The sequence below is a fragment of the Ranitomeya imitator genome, chromosome 1 (genome assembly GCF_032444005.1).
Source record: "Ranitomeya imitator isolate aRanImi1 chromosome 1, aRanImi1.pri, whole genome shotgun sequence".
In the NCBI taxonomy this organism is placed as follows: Eukaryota; Metazoa; Chordata; class Amphibia; order Anura; family Dendrobatidae; genus Ranitomeya; species Ranitomeya imitator.
The window spans coordinates 1,245,253,248-1,245,268,692 of record NC_091282.1 but is presented as its reverse complement, the minus strand read 5'-3'; positions in this window follow the sequence as shown (position 1 = coordinate 1,245,268,692).

Below are 15,445 nucleotides of genomic sequence, written 5' to 3'. Positions count from 1 at the left end.
TACCATGGTTATTTATATCTGTCCTTTTGATCGCGTGTTATTCCACTTTTTGTTCGGCGGTATGATAATAAAGCGTTGTTTTTTGCCTCGTTTTTTTTTTTTTTTTTCTTACAGTGTTTACTGAAGGGGTTAACTAGTGGGACAGTTTTATAGGTTGGGTCGTTACGGACGCGGCGATACTAAATATGTGTACTTTTATTGGGTTTTTTATTTAGATGAAGAAATGTATTTATGGGAATAATATTTTAATTTTTTTTTCATTATTTTGGAATATTTTTTTTTATTTTTTTTACACATTTGGAAATTTTTTTTTAAACTTTTTTACTTTGTCCCAGGGGGGACATCACAGATCAGTGATCTGACAGTTTGCACAGCACTCTGTCAGATCACTGATCTGATATGCAGCGCTGCAGGCTTCACAGTGCCTGCTCTGAGCAGGCTCTGTGAAGCCACCTCCCTCCCTGCAGGACCCGGATCCGCGGCCATCTTGGATCCGGAGCTGGACTGAGCAGGGAGGGAGGTGAGACCCTCGCAGCAACGCGATCACATCGCGTTGCTCCGGGGGACTCAGGGAAGCCCGCGGGAGCCCCCTCCCTGCGCGGTGCTTCCCTGCACCGCCGGCACATCGCGATCATCTTTGATCGCGGTGTGCCAGGGGTTAATGTGCCGGGGGCGGTCCGTGACCGCTCCTGGCACATAGTGCCGGATGTCAGCTGCGATAAGCAGCTGACACCCGGCCGCGATCGGCCGCGCTCCCCCCGTGAGCGCGGCCGATCGGCTATGACTTACTATCCCGTCCAGGGTCAGATAAGCCCAGGGCACCTCGATGGGATAGTACGTCTAAGGTCACAGAGGGGTTAAAGATTTTTCTGTATTTTCATGACTATGAAAATTGTACATTCACACTGAAAGCATCAAAACTATGAATTAACACATGTGGAATAATATATTTAACAAAAAAGTGTGAAACAAATGAAATTATGTCTTATATTCTAGGTTCTTCAAAGTAGCCACCTTTAGCTTTGATGACTGCTTTGCACACTCTTGGCATTCTTTTGATGAGCTTCAAGAGGTAGTCACCAAGAATGGTCTTCCAACAATCTTGAAGGAGTTCCCAGAGATGCTTAGCACTTGTTGGCCCTTTTGCTTTAACTCTGCGGTCCAGTTCACCCCAAACCATCTCGATTAGGTTCAGGTCTGGTGACTGTGGAGGCCAGGTCATCTGGGGTTGCACCCCATCACTTTTCTTCTTGATCAAATAGCCCTTCACAACCTGGAGGTGTGTTTGGTGTCATTGTCCTGTTGAAAAATAAATTATGGTCAAACTAAACGCAAACCGGATGGAATAGCATGCCGCTGCAAGATGCTGTGGTAGCCATGCTGGTTTAGTATGCCTTCAATTTTGAATAAATCCCCAACAGTGTCACCAGCAAAGCACCCCCACACCATCACACCTCCTCATCCATGCTTCACGGTGGGAACCAGACATGTAGAGTCTATCTATTCACCTTTTCTGCGTCGCACAAAGACATAGTGGATAGAACCAAAGATCTCAAATTTGGACTCATCAGACCAAAGCACAAATTTCCACTGGTCTAATGTCCATTCCTTGTGTTCTTTAGCCCAAACAAGTCTCTTCTGCTTGTTGCCTGTCCTTAGCAGTGGTTCCTATCAGCTATTTTACCATGAAGGCCTGCTGCACAAAGTCTCCTGTTAACAGTAGTTGTGACTATCCATCATCCTCTTGATTATATTCCAGAGGTTCTCTATGGGGTTCAGGTCTGGAAGGTGGGCTGTCCATGACAGGGTTTTGATGTGGTGGTTTCTTAATTTTTGCCAGAGTTGTATGTATACACTTTGATAGTGTCACTCTCAAGCTGTTCAGTAAAACAATATAGATTAGCTGCCACCAGCAATCAGTTTTTCAGTCCAATTGGACACTGGTGGCTGGTAGTGTAAGGTCTTGTTAAGGACTGGCGGAACGCACCAAGTATAAGATGATATGGAACTAGGTGCGTTCGCAGTCCGAGGTCCACCGTGCAGGTAAAAACCCTGCTGCTAGTAGAGACGGACTATATGGTGGTACTATAAGAATACACACATGGGTTAACTTCACCCTGTGTGAAGGAAGCGACCCTGTTGCGTCACAGGACCGCGGTACCGCACATAGAGCGCAAGCAAGGAGTCTCTAATCTCAAACCGCAGACTGGAGATTTGAGTTCAGAAGACCTCATGCGCTCGACACCGCAACTGGGGTGTCAGAGAAACATAAATAATAATATATAAAGGCACGAGAGTGCTTGCGGTGCCGCACTGATGGACGCCACTAACCACCCAGGCTTGGGTCAGGAAAGCGCAGAGAAAGCGCACGGCGCCGTACTGGCGGACACATCAACTGGACGCTGTAATATGTGTTACGTGCTGATGGCTAGTCGGGCGCTAGATAGCTACCTCCATTCACAAACAGACAACAACACTATGAATGGGATATTTAGGAGCTTTCATCCTTCAACATACATCCATCTACACACACACATAATATCAAGACAATACTAGCGCATGGCCGTGCGGTCATGCGCAGTTTATATAGTTGCAGCACAGGAAGCTGCTACCGAAGTTTTGCCCTTTCAGGACCTTCCTGGAGGACCAATAGGATGTGCTGCAGTACCTGAGCATGTGACCCTCGATCTCTAACGGGAGATATTGCCCTGGGCATGCTCAGTGTGGGTAAATAAGGACTTAGTCCCAGAGAAGCCCGCTCGCCGCAGATCAGTGCAGGGTACAACAGGAGGGCCAGAAATGGCAGTAGTAACCCTTTGCACAGAATCAGTCCCAGCGAGACGCTGGGAGCGACGCCTCCGCTGAGCAGACCCCACTGCGGCCGATGCAGAATGGGAGACCGCAGCAGACATGGATCAAGATTCCCCCTGTGCAGCAGAGGAAACTCGACTCCTAACATTACCCCCCCTCCTAGGGCCCCCCCTCCTTGAGCCTCACTACGCTCAAAAGCTGCAATAAGCAGCGGAGCCCGAATGTGCTCCACAGGCTCCCAGGTTCTATCCTCTGGGCCGTGACCCTTCCAGTCCACCAGATAAAATTTCTTGCCACGTACCACCTTGCACCCCACAATAGCATTCACCTCAAACTCATCCGTGGATGAACCCGATGTCCCAGCATATGACTCAGAAAACCGGGACAAATGAACGGGCTTTAAGAGGGAAACGTGAAAAGTGTCGGTGATACCAAGGCGTGGAGGAATAGCCAAACGGTAGACCACAGGGTTGACCTGTTCCAGAACCTTAAACGGGCCAATGTAGCGAGGAGCGAACTTAGTGGACTCAACTCGCAGCCTGATGTTACGGGCGGAGAGCCACACTATGTCGCCAGGAGCAAAGATCGGAGCGGGGCGCCGGTGTGTATCAGCCGAAACCCTCATTCTCTCCTTGGAGGCCCGGATGGCATCCTGTGTGCGGTCCCAGATGTCACGCGCCTCCACCGCCCAGTCTGCCACCCTAGAATCGGTGGATGGCACGGGCATGGGCACAGGGACACGCGGATGCTGGCCGTAATTAAGGAGAAAAGGAGTCTGACCAGTGGAATCGGCTACGGCGTTGTTCAAGGAAAATTCCGCCCAAGGTAGCAAAGATGCCCAGTCATCCTGCCTAGCAGAGACGAAATGTCGCAAATATGTCACCAGAGTCTGGTTGGTTCTCTTCACCAACCCATTCGTCTCGGGATGGTATGCAGAGGAGAGGTTCAACTCTATGCTGAGTAAACGGCAGAGCTCGCTCCAAAACCGAGACGCAAACTGGGGACCCCGATCGCTGACAATCTTATCAGGCATACCATGCAATCGGAAAATGTGCTTAATGAACAACACCGCCAAGGCCCGTGCAGAAGGTAACCGAGGAAGCGGCACCAAATGCACCATCTTAGAGAAATGGTCGGTGACAACCCAAATAATGGAGCAGCCACGTGACTTGGGTAAGCCCACCACGAAGTCCATACCGACCATCTCCCAGGGCCTGTCTGCCACCGGTAGAGGGTAAAGCAACCCAGCAGGCCGTCGCCGAGGAGACCGATTCTGGGCGCAAGAAACGCACGCCTGAATATAGTCCCTGACATCTCGGGCCATATGCCGCCACCAGTATGTTCTCGCCAAAAGCTCAGATGTCCTCTTGGTCCCAAAATGCCCACCCACTCTGGAGGAGTGAGCCCAAGAGAGAACCTCCGGTCGCAAGTTAGCTGGCACGAAAGTCTTGCCCCGGGGCACAGACTCTAGCAAAACCGGAGCTACAGTTCTCAGGCTCTCAGAAGGGACAATAAGCCGAGGCTCCTCCTCCTCAGATGACACTACGGAGCGGGAGAGAGCGTCGGCACGAACGTTCTTCTCCCCGGAGAGAAAACAGGGTTTTTTGTGTTACTCACCGTAAAATCCTTTTCTCCGAGTCATTCATTGGGGGACACAGGACTGTGGGTGTATGCTATTGCCGCCAGGAGGCTGACACTAAGTAGACAAAAAAAAGTTAGCTCCTCCTCCATAGTATACACCTTGACACTGACCCTGACAGCTCCAGTTTGGTGCACAAGCAGTAGGAGATAGAGAAAACAAAACAGCATTAGAGCAAAGACAACATGTCTAGAATAATACTACAGTCTGAACAACTCCGTAGAAAAATAACAAGAAGAAATAGGGAGGGCGCTGTGTCCCCCAATGAATGACTCGGAGAAAAGGATTTTACGGTGAGTAACACAAAAATCCCTGTTTCTCCATCGTCTCATTGGGGGACACAGGACTGTGGGATGTCCCAAAGCAGTCCCAGGGTGGGAAAAAAGACTTACTGGAACAAACCCTTAGGCACTTACCGCCTATAGGTGCGATACCGCAGCCTGAAGAATTTTTCTTCCCAAACTTGCATCAGCAGAGGCCTGAGTGTGGATATTATAATGCTTAGAGAAGGTGTGCAGGCTGGACCAAGTTGCCGCTTTGCAAACCTGTTCTGCTGAAGCTTGGTGCCGATATGCCCAGGAAGCCCCTACTGCTCTAGTAAAGTGTGCCCTGATCCCAGCCGGGATGGCTGCACCCTTGATGCGGTAGGCCTCCTGAATGGTGGCTCGTATCCATCTGGCTAAGGTCGACCTAGAGGCTGCGAATCCCTTCTTGTGACCCACAGGAAGAACGAACAGGACATCCGTCTGTCGAAAAGAAGCGGTCCGAGAACCATATCTTCTCAGCGCTCTCACTAGGTCCAGTGTATGGAGAGCTTTTTCCACACGGTGAGAAGGAGCAGGACAAAAAGAAGGCAAGACTATGTCCTCATTGATGTGAAACGAGGAAACTACCTTTGGTAGAAAATAGGGAACTGGTCTTAATACTACCTTATCTTGATGAAATTGCAGAAATGGCGACTGGCAGGACAAGGCCGCCAATTCTGACACCTGCCTAATGGAGGTTATGGCTACCAAAAACAAAACCTTACAAGAAAGATATGTTAAAGAAACTTCTTGGAGGGGCTCAAATGGGGTTTCCTGAAGACCGCTCAAGACCAGATTAAGGTCCCAAGCCTCTAGCGGGGCTCTGTAAGGGGGGACCATGTGAGAGACTCCCTGCAAAAAAGTCTTGACCTGTGAAATGGTAGCAATCCTGCGCTGGAAAAGAACCGATAAGGCTGATATTTGCCTCCTAAGGGTACTTGGAGCGAGACCTGAGTCTAAACCAGCTTGGAGAAAGGCTAAAATATTAGGAACGGAGAACCGTAAAGGAGGAAGACCCTTCTTCCTGCACCACAAGAGAAAAATCTTTCCAGGTGTGGTGGTAAATGCGTGCAGAAACCGTCTTTTGAGCATTAATCATAGTAGAAGCTACCTTTTGAGAAAAAACGGCCTGGGTCAGAATCCAAGATTCAACGGCCAAGCCGTCAAACGCAGGGCCCCTAAGTTCTGGTGGAATATCGGCCCCTGCGACAGAAGATCTGGCCGCATTGGAAGCTGCCAAGGAACCCCGGCAATCAGCTGAACGAGGTCCGCGTACCATGACCTCCGAGGCCAATCTGGGGCGACTAGAATTGCCGGAGCTTCCTCTATCTTGATCTTCCTGACTACCCTTGGGAGGAGCGCCAGAGGAGGAAACAGATATGGAAGACGAAACTGGTTCCAAGGAAGGACCAGTGCGTCTACGGCGAGAGCTCTTGGATCTCGATAACGAGCTACGAACCTGGGGACCTTGGCATTCCACCCGGATGCCATTAGATCCACGTCCGGGATACCCCAGCGTTGGCAAATCTGCCGAAAAACGTCTGGGTGGAGATACCATTCCCCGGACGCAAGACCCTGACGGCTCAGAAAGTCCGCTGCCCAGTTCTCCTTGCGCGGGATGTAAACTGCAGAGATCACGGAGTGGTTGTTCTCGGCCCAGCGGAGGATTTGCCCTACCTCGCACATGGCTGACCTGCTGCGGGTGCCCCCTTGATGATTTACGTAAGCCACAGCCGTGGCATTGTCCGATTGGATCCAGACCGGGTGACCCGCCAGAAGATAGTGAATGTGCTGCAAAGCCAGCCAAATTGCCCTTATCTCCAACAGATTGATTGGAAGAGTTGACTCCCCTGGAGACCAAAAACCTTGTGCTGTGTGTTGGTGAAACACTGCTCCCCAACCGAGAAGACTGGCGTCTGTAGAGACTACCAGCCAATGGACTGGAGAAAAAGCTTTCCCCTGCCGCAGAGAGAAGATCCTCATCCACCATATGAGAGATTGCCTGACCCGGGGAGACAGACGGCACCGGAGGTTGAGAGAAGCATGACTCCTGTTCCAGGCTGACAAAATTGCCTGCTGGAGAGGGCGAAGATGAAATTGGGCGAACGGTACTGCTTCCATGGCCGCCACCACTCTGCCCAAGACCCTCATTCAAAACCGGATTGAGTGAAAACTCGGCTGCTGCAGCATTTTCACTTCCTGCCGAAGGCAGAGTACCTTGTCCTGGGGTAGGATAGTCAGACCCCGAGAAGTATCGAAGATCATTCCTAAAAAAGAAATCTCTCGAGATGGGACTAGAGATTACTTTTTTAGATTGACCAGCCACCCTAGTCGGGACAGAGTGTCCAAAGTGATGCTGACGTTTTCTTTGCATGCTTGAAAAGTTGGTCCCTTGACCAAGAGATCGTCCAAGTATAGCAAAATGACTATGCCCCGGGAGTGCAGGATGGACACAACTGTTGACATCACCTTTGTGAACACCCTGGGAGCAGAGGCGAGACCGAAAGGTAATGCTGTGAATTGGAAGTGATGTTCGCCTATGGAAAACCGTAGAAACCTTTGATGCGGAAGAAATATGGGAACATGCAGATAGGCATCTTGGATATCTATGGAAGCTAGGAATTCTCCCTTTTCCATAGCCGCAATAACCGAGCGGAGCGACTCCATACGGAAGTGACGAGTGCTGACGAACTTGTTCAAACACTTTAGGTCCAGAATGGGTCTTACAGTCCCGTCTTTTTTGGGGACCGTAAACAGATTGGAATAGAATCCTTGAAACCTTTCTACCCCTGGAACGGGAACAATGACCCCGTTGGACTGAAGAGACTCGACTGCTTTGAATAAAGCCCTTAGACGGGATCTTGAACTGGGAAGACTGGACGGAAAAAACCGGCTTGGAGGGAGAGAAACTCTATTTTGTACCCTGAAACCACCAGTTCTCTCACCCATCTGTCAGACACGACTGACAGCCAGGACTGATGGAACAGAAGTAGGCGACCGCCTACTCTGTTGAAGACGACATGAGGCTGCCTCCAGTCATTTAGCCGAAGACCGAGGATATCTAGATCCCCTAGATCTTGATGGTTGATATCGCATTCTTGCGAATGGATTGGCTCTATATGAGACCTGGTGCTCCTTGTCTTGGTTAGACCGACTTGGAGGACCTGAGCTTGGTGCTGCAGACCACCGGGTGTTACGAAAGGATTTAAACCTTGCTTGAAATTGGCGACGAAAAGGTTGCTTAACCTTTTGTTGTGGAATGAAATTACTCTTTCCCCCTGTGGTATCAGATATAAGTTGATCCAACTTTGCGCCAAATAATCGGCCACCTTGATAAGGAAGGGATGTAAGGGACTTTTTTGAAGTAGAGTCCGCCCGCCAATTTCTCAGCCATAGAGCCCTTCTGATAGCGATAGCATTTGCAGCTGCCAATGCTGAACAATTTGCCGCATCCAAAGATGAATTAATCAAATAATTCCCAGCCAAGGATATCTGATTAGACATCTCTATCACTTCTACAGGAGACTCCCTATCCTGAAGAGCCTTAGTGACGGACTCTGACCAAACTATCATAGCTTTGGCAACCCATGTCGCCGCAAAAGACGGCGCGAGGGCTGACCCTGAAGCCTCAAACACCGACCGAGCTAGACTCTCTAAGAGCCGATCAGTTGGATCTTTAATAGCAGACCCATTAGGAAGAGACAGCAGTGTGTTAGAGGCCAAACGGGACACGGGAGGATCCACAGAAGGAGATTCTGCCCATTTTTTACAAATTTCGGGAGCAAAAGGATACCTGGTACCCAGGGCCTTCTGGCCTAAGAAACTTTTATCCGGTCGCTCCATGTGACGTTGAACTAGATCCTCAAACTCAGGATGAAAAGAAAACACCTTATGAGGTTGCTTGAATCTTTTAAAAGACACCTTATGACTAGTGTTGAGCATTCCGATACCGCAAGTATCGGGTATCGGCCGATATTTGCGGTATCAGAATTCCGATACCGAATTCCGATACTTCCCGCGTATCGGATACCGGAATCGGAAGTTCCCAGAATTCAAACTGAACGCAGCAGCCAATGAGGAATGATTGGAAGTGTGGGCACATCCTATTTAGCATGGTGGGCATGTAAGTACTGGCAAGGCTGTGATTGGCTGCTGAAATGATGTCACTTTGCACTATAAAAAGCGCTGCCGCCATTTTGCGCTCACTCTGCTGTGATTTCAGTTAGGGACAGGACGCTGTGTTCTAACTGAGGGCCAGTTGAGATAGCTAATTGCTTTATTTTCCTTTCCCAAGGCTAATTTAGCAAAACGCTGTGTGTTCTTCACTGTTCACCTTGCTCTTGCCTTGCAGCGCTGTTTTAACAGCGTTCTGCAAGGTCTCTGTGTGTGTGTGTGTGCAGCTCACTCTGTAGTCTGTGTGCAACCATATACCAGGTTGTATTCAGCTCAGGGGGGGTTCACACTGCCTCACACAGTTGTCCTTTTTTGCTCATAGTGCAGCCTGCTGCACATTTTTTCTCAAATTTCCTATTAGTGTTTTTCCACCCGTCTCCAGCTAAATTGTGGAAAAACACTACATAGGATAACCTAGAGGGGGGTTTTTGTGCCTTGCAGCGCCGTTTACGGCTGTCTGCACGGTCTCCGTGTGAGCCCAGCTCGCCCTGTAGTCTGTGTGCAGCCATAGCCGGTTGGATTCAGCTCAGGGTTCGTTACTGCCTCATACCTTGAAAAAATTTTTCCTTTTTTTCAAATAGTGCAGCCTGTTTAAAATTTTTTTAAAAAATGTCCTATTGGTGTTTTTCCACCCGTCTCCAGCTAAATTGTGGAAAAACACTACATAGGATAACCTAGAGGGGGTTTTTTGGGCCTTGCAGCGCCGTTTACGGCTGTCTGCACGGTCTCTGTGTGAGCGCAGCTCGCCCTGTAGTCTGTGTGCAGCCATAGCCGGTTGGATTCAGCTCAGGGTGCGTTACTGCCTCATACCTTGAAAAACAATTTCCTTTTTTTCAAATAGTGCAGCCTGTTTAAAATAAAAAAAAAAAAATTCCTATTAGTGTCTTTCCACCCGTCTCCAGCTAAATAGTGGAAAAACACTACATAGGATAACCTAGAGGAGGGTTTTTGGGCCTTGCAGCGCCGTTTACGGCTGTCTGCACGGTCCCCGTGTGAGTTAAACTTGCTCTGTAGTCCGATCTGCAGAAAAAAAAAAAGGAAAGTTCACCAAACACAACTCAACACTTGTGTAGGCCACATTTGAAAAATAATAAAGTTTAGTCCACACTTTACAACATTAGTGTTTCTTACACCTGTTAGGAGGAGCATTTCAGGAATAAGCACACTAAGGCCTTAGTACTTTTCTGCTTATCTTTATCTGTCAACCAAGATGAAGAGGGCAGGGAGTAAGGCACGTGGGCGTGGGCGCGGAGCAGGGAGAGGAGCAGGGAGAGGACGTGGTGATTCTGTGCCTGCTGCGGGCACCGGTGACTCGTCATCACTCAGTTTCAGCAGGGAACAGTCCTTCATGCGCAGCTTTGTCGGAGAGCGCCGTGCACCGCTGCTGCGTGAAGACCAAATTGAAGCCGTTGTCGGGTGGATGGCAGCTAACGCCTCGGCATCGACTTCAGTTAGTGCCACATCCTCTCAGGCACAGAGCACTGGAGAGCAGCCATCTGTCTCTTCACCACCTGCCAAATTGGCCAGGCAGTCAGAGAGCCCAGGACAGGAGCCGTCTCTACTTCTGTTCTCTGAATCTCTTGGCTTGGAAACTGGGGGCCAGCCAAGCAGCATTGGAGAAATGGAAGAAGAGGCAGTGTGCAGTGATGCCCAACAGCTTTGTCTCTCTGACTCTGAAGAGGCGGGTGGGCCACTGCCTCCGGTGACCACAGCGCAGTACGCATCTGATGATGAAACTCAGGTGCCGCTTTCTGGTGTGTACTGTGCTGCCGAGACTACCCAGGAGGAGCAGTTGGTGGCAGAGGGTAGTGGAGATGATGAGGTCGTTGACCCATCGTGGCGTGAGGAACAGGAAGGTGGTGGGAGCAGCTCTGAGGAAGAGATTCCCCTTATGGGCCAAAGAGGGAGAGGGAGGGGGAAGACTGCGGAGCCTGTAGCCTCCACTTTGGCACCTGTTAGGAGCCAGTCTCTTTCCAAAGCCAAAAAGGGCGCTCCCAAGACTTGCAGTGCCTGGTCCTTTTTTGACACAGTTGCAGATGACATTTGTTTTGTCAAATGCAAGCTGTGTCATCAGAAAGTAAAAAGAGGGAAAAATGTCAGCAACCTCAATACCACAAATATGTGGAAACATGTGCGGACCAGGCACGCGGGGAGTTACAGAAACACACTGAAGATGTAGGCCAACCAACAGCGGCAGCCACCACCTCTTCAGCTCGTGTTGCCTCTTCCTCCAGCTCACGCACAGCTGGTTTGGCTTCTTCCCAGGATTGCCATGGAAGAACCTCTGGCACTGTTGTCCAGAGACCTTGTGTAATTCCACCCACAGCACCACCTTCCCAGTCATCCTCACACTCCCAGTCTACTCTACAGCCATCGGTAGTACAGGCATGGGAGGAAAGGCGGGCATTCTCGGCCAACCACCCCCGAGCACAGGCTCTGAATGCAGGCATTGCCAAACTGTTGTCCCTGGAAATGCTCTCATTCAGGCTGGTGGAGACTGACAGCTTCCGTGACTTGATGGCATTGGCAGTCCCACAGTACAAGGTGCCCAGCCGCTTTTACTTCAGCAGGCAAGCTGTCCCTGCCCTGCACAGGCATGTTGAGGGAAACATAAAACATGCGCTACTGAACGCCGTCAGTAGCAAGGTCCACCTCACCACCGATGCGTGGACCAGTCAGCATGGACAGGGGCGATACGTTTCCCTCACTGCCCATTGGGTTAATGTTGTTGAGCCAGGTACAGATCGTGCGAGTGGCGCAGGACGTGTCCTGCCCACTCCAAGGATTGCAGGAATCCAGTCTGTACGCATTGACTCCTCCTCTTACACAAGTTCCTCAGAATCATCTCTGCAGGAGCCGTCACAGTCCACCTCCACATGGACCCGTGAACGTTTACCTATGACCGACATGAGCACAGCCGTGGCCAAACGTCAGCAGGCCGTCTTGAAACTAGTTTCATTGGGGAATCGAAGCCACACAGTGCAGGAGCTCTGGAATGTCATCAAGCAGGAGAGCGATGTGTGGTTACTGCCAGCGAATCTCCAGCCAGGCATGGTAGTGTGTGACAATGGCCGAAATCTGGTGGCAGCTTTGGCCCTTGGCAACCTCACTCACATCCCATGTCTGGCACATGTGCTCAATTTGGTTGTGCAGAGTTTTCTGAGGGACGATCCGGATCTTGATGCCCTGCTGCACAAGGTCCGCCTAGAGTGTGCTCACTTGCGGCGTTCCAGCTTGGCAAGATCCCGCATTGCTGCTCTGCAGCGCCGATTCCGCCTTCCGGAACACCGCATCATATGTGACCTACCTACCCGGTGGAATTCCACGTTACATATGTTGGAGCGGTTGTGTGAGCAGCAGCAAGCAGTTATGGAGTACCAGCTGCATCAGGTGAAAAAAAGAAGTCGCAGTCAGCGCCGATCAGACTTCACAACCACAGAGTGGGCCACTATGAAGGACGTCTGCCAGGTTTTGCGTCCTTTTGATTATTCCACGCGGATGGCAAGTGCAGATGATGCACTAGTCAGCATGACTGTCCCCCTTATCTGCCTGCTTCAGCAAACTTTGCAAGGGTTAAGGGATGATGTTGTGGAAGAGGTGGAGGATGAGGAGTCACCTTTTCCATCAGCTTCTGGAGAGTCAGCGCCACGTGGTTCCTCACAAAGGGGTACGTAGGGGCCAATTTGTGAGGAGGATGAGGAGGAAGAGCTCCGTCCAGAGGAGGGAGCGACACAATTGTCCAGTGGTCAGTGTGTACAGCGAGGGTGGGGTGACGACGAGCGGGCAGAGATCATGTCTCAAGCAGGGGACAGCGTTTCTGGGCCAGTTGGCAGTCTGCAGCACATGGTGGATTTCATGCTGCAGTGCCTGAGAAACGACCGCCGCATCGACCACATTCTCAACATGCCTGATTATTGGGTGTTCACCCTCCTCGATCCTCGCTACCGGGACAACGTCCAAAACCTCATCCTAGCGTTGACCCGGGAGCGTAAATTGCGGGAGTACCACAACACACTGGTGAATTCCATCATCTTCTCCTGTCCAACTGAGAGGAGTGCTGCTAGTGCTTTACAAAGCAGCTCAGTGCGTCGAGGCAGTGGGGGAGGCTCTGCCCAAAGAGGGAGCAGAAGCAGTGCCTCTGCCCAAGGCAAGCCCAGTACGGCACAACTCTGGCACACTTTTGTGTGCCCGCCCCAAATGTCTACACCATCACCGGCGGCTCCAGTCAGCAGGAGGCAACGGTTCCGTCAGATGGTGACAGACTACATGGCTTGCCCTCTTACTGTACTCCCAGACGGCTCTTCCCCGTTCAAGTTTTGGGTCTCTAAGCTGGATACATGGCCAGAGCTAAGCCAGTATGCATTGGAGGTGCTGGCTTGCCCTGCGGCTAGTGTCTTATCGGAACGTGTCTTTAGTGCCGCAGGTGGTGTACTAACAGACCGTCGCATGCGACTATCCTCCGATAACGTTGACCGGCTTACTTTCCTGAAAATGAACCAGGCCTGGATCTCGCAGGAATTTGCCACTCCTCTGCCTGATTAAGTAATTGGGTGTCATCCAGGTCTCCTGCTGTGTTCATCTTTCTACCACCTGAACTGCTATTCCTGGGCTCCAACACCGCCAGTTGCGGCTCAGAAGTGCAGGCTGCACAGTAAAAACATACGACCCAGTGTTATTGGGTTTCAGTAACATCAGCTGATCCCCAGCTGTGTAGCCGGCAATGTGTCCTGCGACCGCCACGCTGGCACAACAACCTAAATGTAAGGGAACCTGTCCCCCCCCCGTCGTTTGTTACTGAAAGAGCCACCTTGTGCAGCAGTAATGCTGCACAAGGAAAAGGTAGCTCTTTTAGTTTAGCTCCTTGCACACGCAGAACTTAACACTTATAAAATGTTTTCACTGATACCGTTATACCGTCCCGGAGCTGGGACTTTCCTTCATAATGTGACGCAGCACAGCCGTCATTCCTACCCCCTTGGTGCCATGCGCTGCCTCCTCAGCGTTGTTTTAAGCTGTCACGGAGCCTGCGCTGCCTGTCTTCTGACATAATTTGGTGTCAGGCTGGCTGCGCCTGTGCGGCCGCGCTGCCCGAGATCCCGCCTCGCAGTGTCTTCTGATTGAATCACACTGCGGGCCTGGGATCCATGGGCATGCGCAGTGCATATCTTCCCCTCGGGCTCTCGCTCATCTCCCTCCGCCATCTTTAGACTGTGCGCCGTCAGCTGATCCCTAATAGCATGCCACGGCCGTGACACCGCACAGTCTGAAGAAGAGGGAAGGAGGGGAGTGAGAGTCGAGGATATGCACTGTGCATGCCCATGGATCCAAGGCCCGCAGTGGGATTACGTTACACGACACTGCGAGGTGGGATCTGGAGCAGCGTGGACGCACAGGCACTGACAGCCTGACACCAAATTATGTCAGAAGACAGGCAGCGCTAATTGGGCATGGCCAAGGGATAACAGAACAGCGCAGGCTCCGTGACAGCTTAAAACAACGCTGAGGAGGCAGCGCACGGCACCAAGGGGATAGGAATGACAGCTGTGCTGTGTCCCATTACGAAGGAAATTCGCACCTCCGGGACGGTTTAACGGTATAAGGGGACACATTTTTAGTGTTTACTTCTGTGTTTGCAAGGAGCATAATTAAAAGAGCAACCTTTTCCTTTTGCATCCTTAGTGCTGCACAAGATGGCTCTTTCAGCTACAAACGTCTTGGGGGGGGTTAAAGGTTCCCTTTCAACTTGCTCCAATCAGGCTTCGGCCTACACTCTGTTCCTCTGCTCCTCCTGCTGTCCCTGGGCTCTAACACCGCCAGTTGGTGCCTGGAAGTGCTGTCTGCACAGTCAACAGTCGCTCCTCTGTTATTGGGGTTCAGTAACGTCAGCTGATCCCCAGCTGTGTGTGCGGCAATACCTCCAATCTGCTCCTCCTGCTGTCCCTGGGCTCTAACACCGCCAGTTGGTGCCTGGAAGTGCTGTGTGCACAGTCAACAGTCGCTCCTCTGTTATTGGGGTTCAGTAACGTCAGCTGATCCCCAGCTGTGTGTGCGGCAATACCTCCAATCTGCTCCTCCTGCTGTCCCTGGGCTCTAACACCGCCAGTTGGTGCCTGGAAGTGCTGTGTGCACAGTCAACAGTCGCTCCTCTGTTATTGGGGTTCAGTAACGTCAGCTGATCCCCAGCTGTGTGTGCGGCAATACCTCCAATCTGCTCCTCCTGCTGTCCCTGGGCTCTAACACCGCCAGTTGGTGCCTGGAAGTGCTGTCTGCACAGTCAACAGTCGCTCCTCTGTTATTGGGGTTCAGTAATGTCAGCTGATCCCCAGCTGTGTATCCAGCAACGTGTCATGTGACCGCCACGCTGGCACAACTAAAATGTAAGGGGACCTGTCCCCCCCCCAGGCGTTTGTTACTGAAAGAGCCACCTTGTGCAGCACTAATACTGCACAAGGAAAAGGTCGCTCTTGAAATTATGCTCCTTGCAAACGCTGAACTACACACTCATGTAATGTGTCCC